Source organism: Pteropus medius, unplaced genomic scaffold (assembly GCF_902729225.1).
Source record: "Pteropus medius unplaced genomic scaffold, Ma_sr-lr_union100, whole genome shotgun sequence".
NCBI classification, from domain to species: Eukaryota; Metazoa; Chordata; class Mammalia; order Chiroptera; family Pteropodidae; genus Pteropus; species Pteropus medius.
The window spans coordinates 5767483-5783778 of NW_024350924.1; the positions used below are offsets into that span (position 1 = coordinate 5767483).

General features: G+C 53.7%; 1 protein-coding gene and 1 long non-coding RNA gene across 12 annotated transcripts in view; both read right to left on the reverse strand.

Annotated features, from left to right (window-relative positions):
* SYT6 (synaptotagmin 6) overlaps positions 1-7508 on the reverse strand; it is a 54432-nt gene extending 46924 nt beyond the window's left edge. For 8 of the 11 annotated variants that reach the window (XR_005648210.1, XR_005648206.1, XR_005648209.1 and 5 more), the window contains exon 1: positions 6316-6419. The gene's annotated coding sequence lies outside the window, so the exon portion shown is untranslated. Of the gene's footprint in view, positions 1-6315; positions 6467-7133 lie in introns of those variants that run through there. The other 3 variants (XR_005648207.1, XR_005648208.1, XR_005648211.1) reach the window with 3 other exon arrangements.
* A 5717-nt stretch (positions 7509-13225) lies between these two features.
* Positions 13226-16069, reverse strand: LOC120585064 (uncharacterized). The gene is made up of 2 exons (XR_005648212.1): positions 15899-16069; positions 13226-15783 (listed from the first exon to the last, which is right to left on the reverse strand). It is a non-coding gene; the product is annotated as an uncharacterized LOC120585064 (long non-coding RNA).
* Positions 16070-16296: the final 227 nt, after the last annotated feature.

Consider the following 16296-nt stretch of genomic DNA (forward strand, 5'->3'; position numbering starts at 1 on the left):
TTCCTCTCTTCTTCCTTCTTTATCTCCCATTCAGCTTGGAGAGAAAGAAGCACAGCCCGGCAGTCAGGCTCAATCAATGTCCGTCCGCACTGGCTCTAACCTGCGACTTTGGCAAGCTACTCAATCTCTCAGCCTCCGTTTCCTCATCTGTAAAATGGGTGTGAAAATAGTATCTACCTCATAGAGTCATTGCGAGGTTTCGGTGAGATCAAAAGTGTATCAGAAGTGCTGAAGACAGTGCCTGGAATGTGGTAGGCAACATAATAAATATTAGCTATTTTTATTAAAAGTACCTAGCTCCACTCAAGTCTAGTTTTAAATATCCCCGGGTTTTGCAATTTGTTTTGTTGGTACAATACCTGGAAGCCATGAATACTAATAAATAGACATAGCTTTAACGTAACCATTACAAACCAGGAACAAATTACTAGCAGAAATAATGTATCATATATGTGATTAGATCTCTCTCTATCTCAAGACATAGTGTGTACTATGTTAAAGATCTCATATTTCTGTCAGCTTTTCTGTCAATTCTCATCGGCTTGCTACTTGTCCCGTTGTTTTATTGTTAGTGTCACCGGCCCGCTGGTGGACAGGAGTGAGCTCCAAAGGACAACGATGGAAGAGAAATCAATGACTGAGAACGTGCTATGCTTTTGCCAAGTTTTCTTGGAAATTGGGGGAAAGAAATCTATTATTGGGTGTGACCATCTCAATATTAGGGAGGAAACATCTTCGTTCAGGTGTCAAAGGAGTCCAGGGTTCCATGGGCACCCGCTTTGAGAAACCATGTTGGCCAATTACCCAGCAGCCTCAGGGAGAGCAACAAGCTACAGAACCAGGCGTCGGAAACACATCCAGTGGCCTGGCATTGTGCAGGGGCGCATGGCTCCTAACCCCCGGCGGGGGAAGCGGACCTCACTGGGGCTCAGACACCCGGCGGACGTCTCTGGTGAGCACTAGCACCAGAATGACCACGGAGCACGTCCGTCCACGTTCCTAACTGTGTGACCTTGAGCAAATTACTAAACTTCCCCAAACCTTGATTGCTTCTTTTACTTAATGGGGATTCTAATGAATCCTACTTCACAAAATCACTACGAGTGTTAAATAAACTAAGGCTCTGAGCACAGCGCCTGGGACATGGTGGATGCTCCTGAAATGTACTCTGATATTATTCTTCATGCTTCGCTTATTTGGTGGAGGATAATAGTTTACTGTGTACAGAATGGACCCAAAGCTGGCCCCCCTGAGGCAGGGGAAGGGCACAGCAGACTAGAGGCAGAGCATCTGGGGGACCTCAGATCCTTCTTGTCCTGGGAAGTTAAGATCTTCCTGAGGACCAGCAGGGCAGGACCCGCTTGTCACCTTAAGTGAGACCGTCTGGCAGGGGTGATGGCTCATTGCCTCCCTCTCTCCCTGGAAAATGCTAGGTTATTAATTAGCAACCAGGGCTTTCTTATCTCCTCGACTGACACTTCTTTCTCCAAAGACAGAGCCCTGGTTCCCCCTCCTCTTCTCTTCACCCCTAGTGTTAGGATTTATCAGCAGTTCTTATCACTTGCTATTGTTCCCGTTTTTCTAATGGGCTTCCATGTCAGGAAAATCTATTTTGTAATGGTAACAGGCATTTTCCCTAACGATCGTAATTGAAAAGATCAACTGAGGAGAGGAAGTGAAAAGAAAGGGCCATTTTTACTGCTCCCCTCCGAGCTGGAGCAGGCTGGCTGTGGGCCTGGGCTTGCTGGTGGCCCCTCGGAAGTGGTAAGTGCTGGGCTGTGCAGAGAAGGAGCTGCTTGGCTGAAGGGCTCACATTCAGACACAGACAGAGACACGGGCAAGCACAACCCGGAGACCAGATGGCAAGACACACAGAGAGGCCCAAGAGCGTGGAAGGAACAGTGCCCCGAGCAGGAAGGAGGATAACTCTGGGTGTTATCATTACAATATTAATACTGGTAACATTATTTGTCACTTATTGTACCCCTTACATTGTACGCCTTACATTATCTCACTTAATCTTGAAAGCCTCCCTAAGAAATTGGTATTCGCCTCTCAAAGATAAATTGAGTTTAGAGATGTTAACTAAGTAACCTGTTTAAGGGTACGGCACATTAAGTGGAAGAGCTGGGATTCGAACCTGGGACTTTCTGATGCCAAAGTCCAGGCTCTTGAGCCAGGCCTCTGAGGAGGCTAGAGGCTGAGCTGAGGAACTGTCAGTTGAGGGCTTGGGCAGAGTAGCTGGGGAAGCCATTCTTTGTTATGGGCAGCGCAGGGGCGGTGGGGGCGGGCATTCTCTTTGGCCTTTGGCCTGACCCTCGGAACTTAGGCAGAACCACGGAGACAAGGATTATGACCAACCTCTCATCCCCCATCCTTTCTTCTCCCCTGGAAAGTGCAGACGCTGCAGATTCCCCACCAGCCACCAGGCAAATAACCAACGGCCCCTGGAAAGTCTGCAGAGATGTACCTGAGAAATACCTGATGCAGTACGGCAAGTGTATGTGTTGGGGGTGGGACAGGGGCTCTTCTGGTCTGAGGCTTACAGACGTGGTCCATTAACAATGAGCTCTGTCATGTCTTGTAAATTTATTAGGAGAACTGGTGTAATTAAAATTCCAGGTTAGCGGGAGGGGGAGCAGAGAGCCCGTGCTTTCTTTCCTTCTTTCAGAGATCCAGGCCAAACTACCGATGGGGATAATTAGCAGAGTCCAAACAGAGAAGGAATTAATGCTCCTGGAGAAGCTGGGATGGGGAGAGACAATGCCCAGCTAATTACGGCCGCACCAGGCTTTACAACTGGGCGCTGCTTCCACCTTCATTAAGGGACTCAGAGATAAATCGGAGGCTAATGTGAAGCGTTATAGCTAACAGAGCATTGGCATCAATTTAGCAAATATTAATATTATTATTTTGGCAGATGGTGACTAGCCCTTTCTGCCTGATTTGTCAGGGCATGTGGCCCCTCTGAATGTGGAGATGAAGGCCGCAGTGGTGGGGGGAGGGGCAGATGGAGAAGCAGAAAGATTCTTTATTCTCTACCTGCCTCTTCCTGTTTGTACTTGCAACTAAGTAGTCAGAGGAAAGGTCTGCCTGGGTCCACGTGGAACAAGAAAAACAGATCGGCAGTAGAGGGAAGGGAGGGAAGAGGTAGTAGCACACACCTGGAGTGTCCAGAGCTGGATGCCCTGTTCCCTTCTACTTTCAAAGGCCCCTCTGCTTTTAGTTCCTAAGTGGGGCCCGGTCCTTCAGGCCTTAGAGGCCTCTTTTTCTAAGCAGGACCAGTGGGGGTGTCACCCAGCTCGGTCAGGACTTTCTTTTACCCCGCTTTCCCCCATTCCAGACAGCCTGACACAGACCCTAAAGAAACCCGGCCTGATCCAGACGCCTCGATCTTAGCCTTACTTATTTGCAGCCACGTGTTATACTCCCACCTCCGTGGGCAGGGACGACAGAGTAAGGTTAGGGTGGTGACGAGAACACACCTTTACAGAGCTTGCAGGGAGGGAGCATTCTGGACCTGCCATCCCTACTCTTGAAGTTCCCACAGTCGAAGGGAGGAGAATGTTTCTAGAACTATAAATCCCAGGGCTCTGCAACTCCTAGTTACCAGATCCTGAATCCTGAAGCTCAGACACACGACAGTCAGCATATCACCAGCATGGGTTCTAGCGGATCAGGCGAGGATCCTCAGAGGAAGGCAGAATCTGCAGAATTCCTACCTTCCAGCCAAGAGGGAGAGAGTGACTGTTCGGTTACAAAAAAAAAAAACAAAAAGACTTTTTTGTTCTGATGAGATGCTGTGCATTTAATTTGCCATCACAAGCAGGAAAAATATTATCTGTGGTGCAGAAGGCCAACTTCAAAGCCAGGTGGCTGAATCACAGAACATCTCCAGAGTCATTAGAGAAGTGAACAAACATCACATCTATCACATACATCTCACGGCCATGTGTAAGCAGGAGAATAACCATTCCCGGCTGCCAGCCTAAGAGGGGCAGGGCAGCCCAGGGTCTCCCATCAGGCGTCTGCATTTTCTGGAATACCTCTGAATCTCCGCTTACTACCTCAGATCCGGAGCCCACGCTACCCACACCCTAAACTGCAACTTGGCCTCTAGAAAAAGTTGAAAGGAAGAAAGGTGGAGAACTGCCCATCAGTGTCCCCTTGCAGGAGTGGGGGGCGGGGAGAGTCTATTAAGGAGGGAATCAGACCTTTCATCTTTAGAGTCTTTAAAGAAAAAGGGAGACTTGCTTTTTAGCTGGGACAGTTTGTGTAGAGGTGTTTCCAGGTCGGGGTCCGATTGAGATTTCCTGTGCAATTCTTAGCACAGACACTGGCATATAGGAGGGTCCCAGTAAACGATAGTAGAGTCTACATCTCAATTGTTGAGTCTCCGTGTTACTAGAAATCCCATGAGCTAGAGACTTAGAGCAGGAGAAAAAGGAGGTGGGAAGTGGGTGGGGACATACAATGGTGAAGGGAACTGGGCATGTTCTAGACACTTGCATTTTTCATTAAACTGCAAATAAAAAGACCCAGCACTCTCTGATTAGAGAATCCAGGCCCAGGCAGTGGCTCTGGGATACAGGGAGTAGGCTGGGAGGCGGGATACTTGGGGGCTTGGTCCTGAATGCCACGGCATCTCCCCAGACCCTGTGCTCACCTAAATCCCGAGATCCCAAAGCCATTCTCAACCTCTGTCTTTCTTTCCCTATGACAAGGGCCTCCTCTGCCTCCCCCATCCTTTTCAGCCCCCCAGCCTGGCCCTGGGCTTCCTGAGGCTTGTGACTCAGCAGCCAAAGTTAAAGTTCCCCAGGGCTGACAACTCAAACTCGCTTTCTGAAGAGGCCTGCAGGGAAGGCATACTGATTCATCTGGGCCTGCTGGCTTTTACTCCTCAGCCTTCTCTCACCCTCAGCCTGGTGTCCAGGTACCTGTCATTCTAGACTACGGGATGTCCCTCTGAAGTCAGAACACCAGTGCCTCCAGGTATCAGGACGTGCTACACACATACATCCCCCACCATGCTCCCTCCCACCACCCCAGCATTTCTGCTCTAGACAGACAGGAGGGGCTTCATCCCAGGTGGGACTCGACAGGTGTGTACTTAGCTTGAATTATTCCCTTCAGGATTTGAGGGGTCAGGATCAGCATTAAGGGAAGGATGGGAAAGGAGCTGGAGAGGCGAGCAGGAGACTTTGTGATTTGGGGGGAATCATCTGTCTGGTGGGTATGGAGAGTGGGGTGGTGTAGGAGGGGATGGCACCAGAAAATGAAAGTCTGATAATACTTGCTGGGCCAAATCTATTCTGAGATTCTTCAAGGGAGAGAATCAACCTCTCCAACCTCCATCTGCACCACCCTCTAAAAGTTCTTCTTTATGTCTAACCTCAGTCCCTTCTGCTGAAGTAGTCAACCCATTGATTAAACATTGCGAAGTCGAGAGAGAGAAGAGAGAGAGAGAGAGAGAGAGAGAGAGAGAGAGAGAGAGAGAGAGCTCTAGCTTCAGCGCTGAGCGCCCCCTACAATCCCCACAGGGCCGGAGGTGGGCTCCAGTTCCTCCAAGGCTGGACACAGCCCCGTCATACACGCAAGCCTCCCCGCGGCCAACTACCCTGCTCCCTCTCCTCTTTCCCCAAGGGCCCTGTTTCTAACCCAGGACCTACCTATATCCCCGACCTTTAACCTCAAGTGGAAACAGAGCCTGGAACCTGCGGCCTCTGGGGAGCTTACCCCACCCGTGCCCGCTCTTGGAACCGCCGCTCCAGTCCCCAGCTTCTGGACCCAAGAGAAGCTCGTAGGGACGAAATTCCCGCCTCTCGCGGCCCCTTCCTCCCTTTCCCGCGCTGGTGCAGCGAAGTCCCGACGCGACCCCCTGGTACCCCTTAGGCCCGGCACCACTGGGAGTCAGAGTCGGGGGACAAGGCGGGTGGAGTCTGCAGAGCCAAGGAACCCCGGCGCCTGGTCCCTGCAGGATCTCCCCACCCCCACCCCCACCCCGCATTCCCTCGAGGCCTCGTGCGGGCCCCGGCCCCACTCCCCGGAGGGAAGGCGACCCGGTACCCCCTCTCGCCCAGGACCCTCCAGGCGTCGGGATCCGGACAAAGAAGCCCAGCTGCAGCGGGCGAGCGTGGCCGCGCGGCGCCGGGGCGGCAGGTAAATAAATGCCGGGACCTGCCGGCCGTCACACTACCCACCCTCCCTGGCGACCGCCGCCAGGGCGCGACACGCCATTCCCCCTGTCGCGACTCCCGGGAGACGCAGCAGCCGCGCGCCGGGCCCGGGCCCCGCGGGCTCGGGCTCCAGACTCACCGGCTCCGGCGAGCTCGACTCGGTTCGGGCTCCCGCCTGGGCTCGGCGGCCGCCCGGGGCTGCGTCGGGCGCAGGGTCCGCGCGGTTCGGGCAGGAGGCGCCCGCCTGGCGAAGTCCGCGAGAGGCACCGGCTCAGTCGCGCACCGGCCCCGAGTCCCAGTGAGTCAGAGAGAGACCGAGAGAGCGAGTTCTAGGGGCGGGGGGTGGGGAGGGGGAGGGACGCCGGCTCCCTCCCGCCCCCGCCCCGCGGAGACGCGGCGAGCCGCTCGCAGCCGAGGGACACAGGGCACCGAGACCTCGTGCCAGCGGCGGACCCAAGTTTCTCCCTGCGAGCCCCAGGGGGCTCAGGCCGCGTAGCCTGAGAACACAGACAAACGGACGGACGGACGGACGGACGGGCGGGCCCTGGGACTTCGACACCCCGCGAGCGACGACTTATGTCCGCAGCCGGGATGTCCCTGGTCTCCGACTCGCTCCGCCGACCCCTCCCCTGGCAGATCGCCCGCGGGGCGAGCGGAGAGACGCGAGGGAAACTGAGGCCCCGAGGGGCGCCGCCTTCCAGGATCCTGGTTTCCGCGAGGTCCGCTCGGGGTCGCGGGGGAGGGGGGCGCAGGGGTTTCTCTCTTCCCCGGTCCCCCTCGCGTCTCTCCGCTCGCCCCGCGGGCCCTGGGCCAGGGCACCGGCCGAGGCTGCTGCGAATCGGGAATCCTGAGCCGAAGTTCTCTCTCTAGGTTCCGGCTGCCTGGGCCGGAGCTCGTGAGGGAGGGGGCGCCAGGGCGAGCACGCAGTCGGGGAGGGGGCCTCGCGTTCCGCGTTACCTGCGTCGGCCGCGCTCGGGCTCCGCTCGGGGGGCTGTAGCTCGAAGCTCCGACAAGTCTCCACGTCCAGCCCGAGAGGAGGTGGCCGGGCCCGGCACAGGGAGGCCAGGACCGCGAGCGCCGCCTGGCACCGAGGCCCCCCGGACCCCCACAGCCCGCTCATACCCCGGACGCCCCGGCACTGCGAGCAGCCGCCAGAACCCGCGCCGTGGCCGGACTGGGGAGGGGCAAAGATGCCCCAAGAAGACCCTCCCCGCAGCGGCCCCCCGCGGCTTCGTTCGGCTTTTAATCACTTCCCCGCAGGGTCTCCGCCCCTCACGTGGCATCCCGCGGCAGCTGGCAAGTCTGGCGCCTCACGGCCGCCCCCTCTACACTCGGGGACCGGTCTGAGTCCCAGCGAGTTCGAAGAGATGGCGGTCGTCCTGCCTCCGGGAGGGCGGAAGGCCTGGGAAAGAGCCTGGGATCCGGCTCCGCATGCACTGCCTGGTGTGACCTTGGGCCTCTCTGAGCCTCAGTTGCTTTCCCTGTCAAAGGAGTTTGATTGCGAGTGCTTCACGGGCTGCCCAGGGGCATAAGGATAGTGTCTGTGAAAACATTGGGTAAATTGCCACATGCCACACAAGTGGCAATGAAATAGATAAGCCCGTGGCAGAGAGATGGACGACCCGGCGGGGGGTGGCAGGACCTTGGCGAAGGCTCCTGACCGGAAAAGTTAATCAGACTTCACCCTAGTCCCAGCTGCGGAGGCAGAAGACCCTAAGACCGCGGGGCAATGCAAACTGCAGAAAGACTTTCCAAGCCCCGCAATCCTGCGGTCCGCGGTACCCGCACGTTGCTATGGCGACGGGAGGCAGCGGCCGTCTCTCTCCATGGCAACCGGAGAGGAAAGTTTCTGGCGAATAGGAATGGGGGACATTTCAAGAGGGCGCTCGGTTCCCGCCAGACTCACCTCCCCGCATCCGTGCGACCCCACGGAGATAATGTATCTCGTAAGGACCAGGAAGACCAACACTAAACGGGAGGATTGAGGCTAGACCTAAGGCAGAACTCGCCTCCAGGAACCGTGGCGTGAGGTCCAGGAGCAGGTTGGCTGAGGGGCTCCAAGGAGCCTCACTCAGTCTTTGAAATCTATGGGCCGCCACCGGACGCGGCCCTGCGGGTACCCTGTCACAAAAGTTCTACGTCCTCGGCTTATCGGGGGATGGGCCCCTTTCTGTGTGGGGCTCACCGGAAGCTCCAGGCTCTGGTCCCTTTGCTGGGAAGGAAACTTTAGCTGCAGCATCCAGAAGCCGCAGGGCTGGTGTGTACCCGGGTGGCAGATGGGGGAGAAGGGTCTTTCCTCCTAATTAACACGCTAATGGGAAGTGGCTCGGGCGGTGACTCACGTTCCGGAGGGAGGCGATTCGGAGCCCCAGCTCCTGGCGGTCGCCACCAGGCACCATCTGCGCCAGCCGCGCAAGTCCGCCCTTGGACTTGAGAGCCGCGGGCAGCTAGTGCCCCAGGAACATTGGGCCAAGCGAGGCCTGAGGGGACCCTGGCCTAACCAAGCGGTTTTTCTCGTCAGGGCGCGCTCCCTGGCGCTGTCCAAGGTGCTGAAAGCCCAGTTAGTGTAACCTTCGCGTGGGAACGGGGTGGGGTGGGCATTGGGACGGGTTCGCAGCGTTCACCCTGGACCTCTGGAGCCTGCAGTAATAGACGGCTAGGAACGCAGCCAGGGAGGGTGGGGGGCCGGGGGGACTGAGAAGGCTTGATCCCGGCGACACTATGCAATCCAGGCCACCTTCCTGAGAGAGGTGCTCCGTGGCCACTCCAAGAACAGGTGAGGCTGTGGAATCCCCGTTCACCTCCCAGTGCTTCTAGAACCCACCTGAGGAGCTCAGAGGTCCTGTCATCTTCCCCGCCACCCCCCCTCCCCCCAATGCAAAGCTCAGCACCTGTGAGAGACAGGAGCTCGAGGCCCCTTGTTACACGCTCATTAGCAGTTTCTGAGGAGGCAGGCTTGTGTTTATGTAAAATACAAACGGAAAAGAGCTGTTCTCTGCCCGTATTTATGGCAACTCTGTCACTCCGCGGCGATTTCACCCTCCCCCTCTCGAGTTCCCGGGGAAATTCGCAGAACAAAGCGCCTTGTTTTGCCTTTGCAGAGAATGAAAAAAACACAGGACCGGTCCAAGGGCCCAGGCCTGCGATGCAGGGAAATCAATATTTTGCTTACAACGAGTGGGAGAATTTACATCTAAACCCAAGGCAAAGGAGCCTGTTCGGAGCAGAGCAGGTGGCAGGAGCCGAGAATTAACAGATAATTTCTCATTGTTCCCGGATTCAGCCTCCACACCCGGCAGGCGGTTCTGCAGCGTCTCTGGCGCCCAGCAGCAGCTCTGGACCTGGCATTTCTCAACCGAATAGGGCGAAGGAGGTTCTTGCTCTGATAGGGCTGTGGAAAGGGCTGGGGCTCCGGGGTTAGTCAATAACTATTGAATCTGGAGTGTGTGGTGCGTGAGAGAGAGGGACAGAGAAAGAAACAGAAGCAAAGATAGAGACAAGAGAAAGACAGCGAAAGACAGAGACAGAGACAGAAGATGAGAGACACAGGGAGACGGAACAGAGAGAGAGACAGAGGGACTGACACATATATAAAGGGGCATATAAAGGGACTCTTATTAAGAAAGAGAGACGAAAGAGAAATGTATTTTTTTCTTACATGAAGAAAAAGCTTCACCCTAGTTGTCCTCTTCATGCCCTCCCCGCCCCCCAGGTCGATTGCTGATACTCATAGTCACATAACCAGCCACAAAGCAGAAAAAAATAATCCTCGTGTAAAGATGGGAACTTTTCCTTTCTACAAGCCCTTTCTCTCGCAGGCCCACTCTTAAAACACATCTATGCTTCTTCCTATGTGAAGAGACCAAATTCAGACTCTCGGGGTCCTACCCAGGCCCAGGGAGGGAAGGAGAGAACAGAAGTGAGATTGTTGCCCCTTAGCACTGTCTCTCAGAGAAAAGCCATTCTGAGTTTCGGTTCAGGAGTGGGAGGAGAGAAGGAGGGGCAGAGACAGTCAGCATGGCATAGTGGCAAACGAGGGCGCTGGGCAGGGCACCAGCAGGCTGGATTCCAGGACTGGTGCCCCAAACCAGCCGTGGGGCAGTCAGATCCCATGTCAGGACATGGATTTCATTCTCTGCAAGATGATGAGGTTCAATGAGGAGCTCTTTGAGGCTCCTTCCAGCAGCAATACTAGAATTTTATATGAGGGGAAAGGAGGAGGCTGGTGGGGGGCGGGGATGGAGGCAGACGACTGAAGAGCAGTTTTTCCTGGCTGTGAAGAGGAGGGTGGTGTTACAGACGTCCAGGCTCGCTTTAGGCTTCTCCTTCCCCATTGCTCTCATCTTATCTGCAGCCATGGCTGGAGCTTCCTGAGTCTGGAGCCCCCTCCCCCAGGCCAGAGTGCCGAGAAGCAGAGAGGGGACTTGGAGGTGGGGCGTGAGGCAGAATGAGAGGTTTGAGACAGAAACCAGCAGCCTCCCACTCCTTTGCCCCCCTCTCCTCAGAAATAGCCAAAACGCACCCTCCTTACCCCTACCCCCACTCCAAGTCCCTTAGCAGCAGCCTGACTGTCCTTGGACAGGTTCCCACCCTGCTCTGAGCAGCAGTGTCCTGTTGAGTTACACTACAAATAAAATAAATGAAAACAAAATAATAATTCTAAAAAAAAGTTAAACCTCGGTAGGAAATTGCTAATGCTGTAGGCGGGAAGAATGAGCTCCTTTTGACATGAGCAGATGTGTCATATTGTCTTTCTATCTCAATGCAATTTCTAAATAAGGAGCCCTTTCCCCATTCCCTCCTCCCCTCCAAGCCCCCAGCAGGGATGTAAAGGGAACAGTCTGACGTTCATAGCTGGATTGTCTGCCGTACAGGGAGAGACACCAAGAAATAGACATGAGCGGACCCGTTGCTTTACCAAGAGGGTTGGAGCCAAGAGGCTCTCACCCAACCTCGAGGACCTCTGATCTTCCTTTCCCACCTCCCCCATCTGCTCACTGAGTCATGTGGCCACTTTCTGCAAAGGTTTTGCATGTACTCTAAGAAAACAGACATCAGTCGAACCTGTTCTACTGCTGATGGAGAATTAAGTTGATGTCCTATATTGGGGAGTGGGAGTAACTTTACACTATTATTTGGAACAAGCTGCTATGGAATCTCTGTGAGGTTTCTGCCAGAAGAGCTTTATCAGTATTTCCAGCAGATGTCACCCTCTGCTCCCCCATCCCCCACACCAACATAGCAACTCTAGCCAAAGCTGGGTGACTAATGCAAACCATGCCATTCCAAGCCATCATCAGAGTTTTCAGGAATTCCTTTTCGCCTGAAAAGATGCAGAAGACATTGCAGAGCCCTGAGTCAATGCCCAGGTATTTTTGAGAGTCTAGTCTTGCTTTTATTCTACAAAAGATCCTCGGCAATTCAAACCTCCTGAGCCAGGAGTATATTTGTCTCTTTCTCATTCCTTCCCCGTTTCAGAGGCCTCATCTCTTGTTCTGTGCTCTCTGCTCAAGCATACAGTGTTCTAGATCAGATTTGGGAAGACTGGACAGGCTTTGCTGCTTCCCGCAGTCTGGGGACTGGGGAAGCAGGTGCAAGGGACAGGTGCAAGGTCAAAAGGCAACATCATCCCTGAAACAGTTTTGGAGTTGGACCTGGCCATGGTGAGTCCAGGGCTCTCTCTGTATTATTTAAGAAGTGAGAATGATATCGGAAGGGAGAGGCTAGGTGGAAAGCCAAGTGCATTTCTCTTTACATTGACCTTGTGTAGAAGAAGGAGCGCAAGTTCTGGAGTCAGACAGACCTATGTCAGTCAGACAGACCTGTGTTCAGATCTGGCTCTATCACTTAGAAACTGTATCACTTCAGGTGCTGTACTTAAGTTTTCTGAACCTCAGTTTCCTCATCTGTAAAACGGGACATAGAAGGCCTGCATCAGAGTGTACAAGAATTATATGTTAAGTTAAATGCCTAGTGTACTGGGACCGATTCGTGGCGGGTGTTAAATGACAGTTTCTATTCTCCTTCTTTTGTCTCTCAGACCATAGAGGGACATTCAGCAGGCACGCTGTCCAAAGGTTAACCCTTAGTCTTCCATCAGGCAAGTCCCCGAAGATTGCCACGCGGGAACTGATCTCATTTAATCCCATAAAAAGCCCAAGAGACAGAATAGGTGGATGTGATTGTCCGTTTAGTTAATGAGGAAATTAAGTGACTTGTCCCCGGCCACATAAACTAGGAGGTGGCAGAGAACTGGAATCCAGGCTTTCTGATTCCTGGTTAGCACCCTTTCCTTCTACTGGGGAGGGTAGTGAGGGTGTAAATAATTTTACTTCTTTTACAAAAAAAAAAAAAAAGTTATAGTCTAATAAATAAAAAATATTTGGAAATAAATTATTGGTGAAAGATTTACTCCTGGGTCTCTTTGCAAAGCTCTTGGCCCTCTGACCTGAGCCATTCCAGTTGCCTCTCGGACTCAGTTGCTGGTCTAGAGAAAAGATGGTGTCGCTGATGAAACACAGGGCTGGGGCCAGAGAGCGTCACGGCTCGGGACATGCTTGGCCACGTCTCCTCCGAGGGCAGCTTGGGGAGTCTCTGTTGCATATGGGTTGTGTCCTGAGCTTTGAGCCCCGCTTCCAGGAAAGGGCCAAGCCAAGATTCTTGTAAGACCAGAACTCCAAAGGCCGGGATTCTCCCCAGGGAGCCTGGAGAGAGTTTGCAATCTCAGGACTCTGGCTGTTTCGCTAATGAAAAGAAACCAGATAAAATGCCAAAACTAATTAAAGTGACAAATCCGAAAAGGCCCCGTCAAAACTAGAAAGTCTTAATCCTTGATTTCAACAGAACCCAGGCAGGAAGAATCCACAGAGCATGTTATGGGTGAGGGGCCTGCAGCTCCCCTGTGGAATTGAGGGGCTGGAGACCCTGGAGAGAACAGATCTGTTCCCCAGGTTTTGACCTCCATCCATTCAGTGGAATAAAAGTCCTTTCTGCCCCGGCCTGCAAGCCTAATCTACATTTCTGCTATTTGCTGGAGGTACAGTAAATGGTTTTAGTGAGTCAGCCCCCACCATTTATTAATAATACGCCCACGTATTTGTAAAGTGTGGTACAGTTTACACAACACTCTCACATATGGCATCTCATTTCATCCTCACAACAACCCTGAGAAGTGGATATTATTATCCTCATTTCACTGGTGAGGTCTCAGAGTGCCTAAAAATAACCGATGGGCTTACAGCTGGCAAGTGGCAGAGCCAGAACCTGAGCCCGCCTTTTCCCGTCATTCATTCATTCATTCATTCATTCAGCATTTATGAGGCCCCACTGAGGCCCAGTTCTGTAGCCGGCCCGTAAGACACAGTCCTGTGTTATTTTCCCCCTGCACGCCGGCCTACGATCACACACAGTGTGCAGAGCCCTAAGCACATGGGCTCGGTCCTGGGGGTGTGCACACAATCGGTTGTGGAGAGAGGCCACACGTGAAATTGGTTCCAGATGAGTTCTTCGACCTCTTTGCCTGCAGAGTTGCCCTCACCCCCGTGGACTGTGAAATTCTCTCCTATGACATGATTCCCTCCTTTCTGGATTCTCTCCTCTGCCTCCTCCCAATCCCTCTATTTTCTGTGGGGTTCAGCTCTCATCCCTTCGTTCTTCTGTCTCTGTACCTTCTCTCTGAGTGATGTCATCCACTCCTGGGGTTTCAGACACTAAATAACGCTAATATTAATAGCGATGCTACCAAACATCGACTGAGCACCTACTGTGCTTGCTTCATGCAGATCGGATCATTTACTTCTCTCAGCGACCCTGTTGCTCTCTGCGGTTTGCAGGTATCGAGTGACAGAGGCAGAAACTGAGTCCAGGCAGTCTCTCCTCGAAGCCCAGCATCTAGGGACTCCCAATTCTGTTTCTGTGACTCATCTGTCCGCCCCCCAGGATCTGCACGTGTGTTTCTACATTCCTGTTTCTAACAGCTTTACCCCAGACCCCCTAATCCGACATGTCCACAACAGAATCCATATCTCCCTTCACAAACCTGCTCCATCCCCTTAAAGAAGGACATTAAACTAAACCAAACCGAAAGCCTGGGAACCCTCCGTGATCCTTCCCTCTGCCTTATCCACCCCCACTCCGTCTGCCACGGGATCCTCTCGTTTTCATCTCTAAAGTTTGATCCCCTGTCCTCCTCACCGCTGTCACTGCCTGAGCTGAGGCACTCAACGCCTCTCTTCTGGGGCATGGCAGTCGCCTAACGGGATAATATGATTTTGTCAGACTTCCTGGGATCTTCAGATGAGGTTGACAATCTACAGCATGGCATACGAGGCCTTGCCAGACCTGGCCCACATCCATCTACCTGGCCTCCTCTCCAGACACCGCCGGCGTCCGTGTAGGCGGCCCGTGCCATGGTCACAGAGTGATAACTTCTGTCTCTCCTCTTCACACCCACCCAGACTTCTGTGCTTCTGCTCTTTGATTCTTCAGCCTCTCTTTTCCCCCTGTGCCCTGTCTAGATTCCCGAACTTTGCAATTGCTTCTCTGCCCTGAATGCCTTTCCAGGTGGTTCCTACAGGGTATATTGGGGCACAGAGGTTAAGAATGGGGCTTTGGAGCCGGGCTGCCTGGGTTCGAATCTTAAATTTGTCATGTAGTTGCTGCGTGGCCTTCGGCAAGTTACTAAACCTCTCCGTGCCTTCGGTTTTCTTGTCCATGGAATGGAGATGATAATAGCAGCACCTCACTCGTCAGTTTGCCGAGAGTTTTAAATGAGTTGACAGACACGAAGCACACAGAACGGCCCCTTCCCTGACTTCCGAATCTGTGTCAACATGTCCCCTTTCTTGTCAGCCCGTTGCGCCCAGTGCTCGCATTTGTCATAGAGTTTAGCAACAGCGCACTGTTGGTGGCTACTAAGCTGTCAGCACCTTGAGCCGGAGACTGTGTCTTATGCACCTTTATATCCTCGGTGCCTCACCTGTGCTCTCATTCAGTGAGCGTGCGTCTCTTTAAAGAGAGGTGGATGTGTGAATGGAATATGGTGCAAAGCGAGTGTGTGAGTGCTGGAAGAAGCCCAGAAAAAAGTACAATGGGCCAAATCAAGGAAGCTTCCTGGAGAAGTAGACTTCTGAGATTTTAGGTAGGCAAGAGTGGAAGGGATGGGGAACACAGTCATCCCAGGGCTGCGGGAACAGCCTGTGGCGAGGTTTTCAGCACAAATAAGCACTTCATGTGAAAGAGGAGAGAGCGGATTTTCTTGGCTGGAGCACAGATGACAGGCAAGGGGGGAGAGGGCTGTCGGCACACCCCCATTTACCTCTCCGACGCTCAGTCTCACTCAGCTGGGTTTCCACGGAGAGCCCGGGTCGTTCCAGCGGGTCAGAAGGCATGTGGAGGAAGAGCCAGGCCCTGCCCTCAAGGAGATTGTGATGAAGCTGCAGGAAGCTGGGAGGAACAGGTTCCAAACTCCTCTGTGAACGCCCCGGAGTCTGGGTCACGACAAGTTTCTTTATGAGAAGAAATTGCTCATTTGTCTCAAGTGCCAAGCCATCGCCGTGAAGCAAGTATGTGTCTGCTGGGACAGCTGACTGTTTTCCAGGATAAATTTCTGATAATAACACAGAGTCATTACTGTGCAATTAGCGCTGCTAACGGGGAATGTACAGCTCCCTTCCCACTCCCTCCCTCACCCTCCCTTCCTGCCTCTCCCCGCTCTTTCTCACCCCTGCTTGCACATTCTTCTTTAGTCTCTCCCTCTGACCTGGCTGTGGGAGCCGAGAGGGCCCAGGGTGGGCGATCAGAGTTTGGATTTCCATGCTCAGGCCTCCCAAATTAACAAAATGCATGCGGAGCTGGGAGGAAGCAGAGAACAAAGGGTGGGCGAAGGGCTGGGAGAGGTCGAACATCCGGAAGTTGAAAAGGGAGGTGCCAGTAGCCTGAGGGGCGGGGTGCGGGACGGGGCGGGGGTGGGGGAGGGGAGCTTGCCCTTCAGAGTGTGGAGCGGCTATCTGCCATCCTAGCGACCCTGTCTAATGCCCTGGTAATGGGGGAACTCGGCTCACCAGTAATGAGACAACCCCGGTGTCACCGGCTGTGTGGGGGTGACACGGTGTTTGTTTAG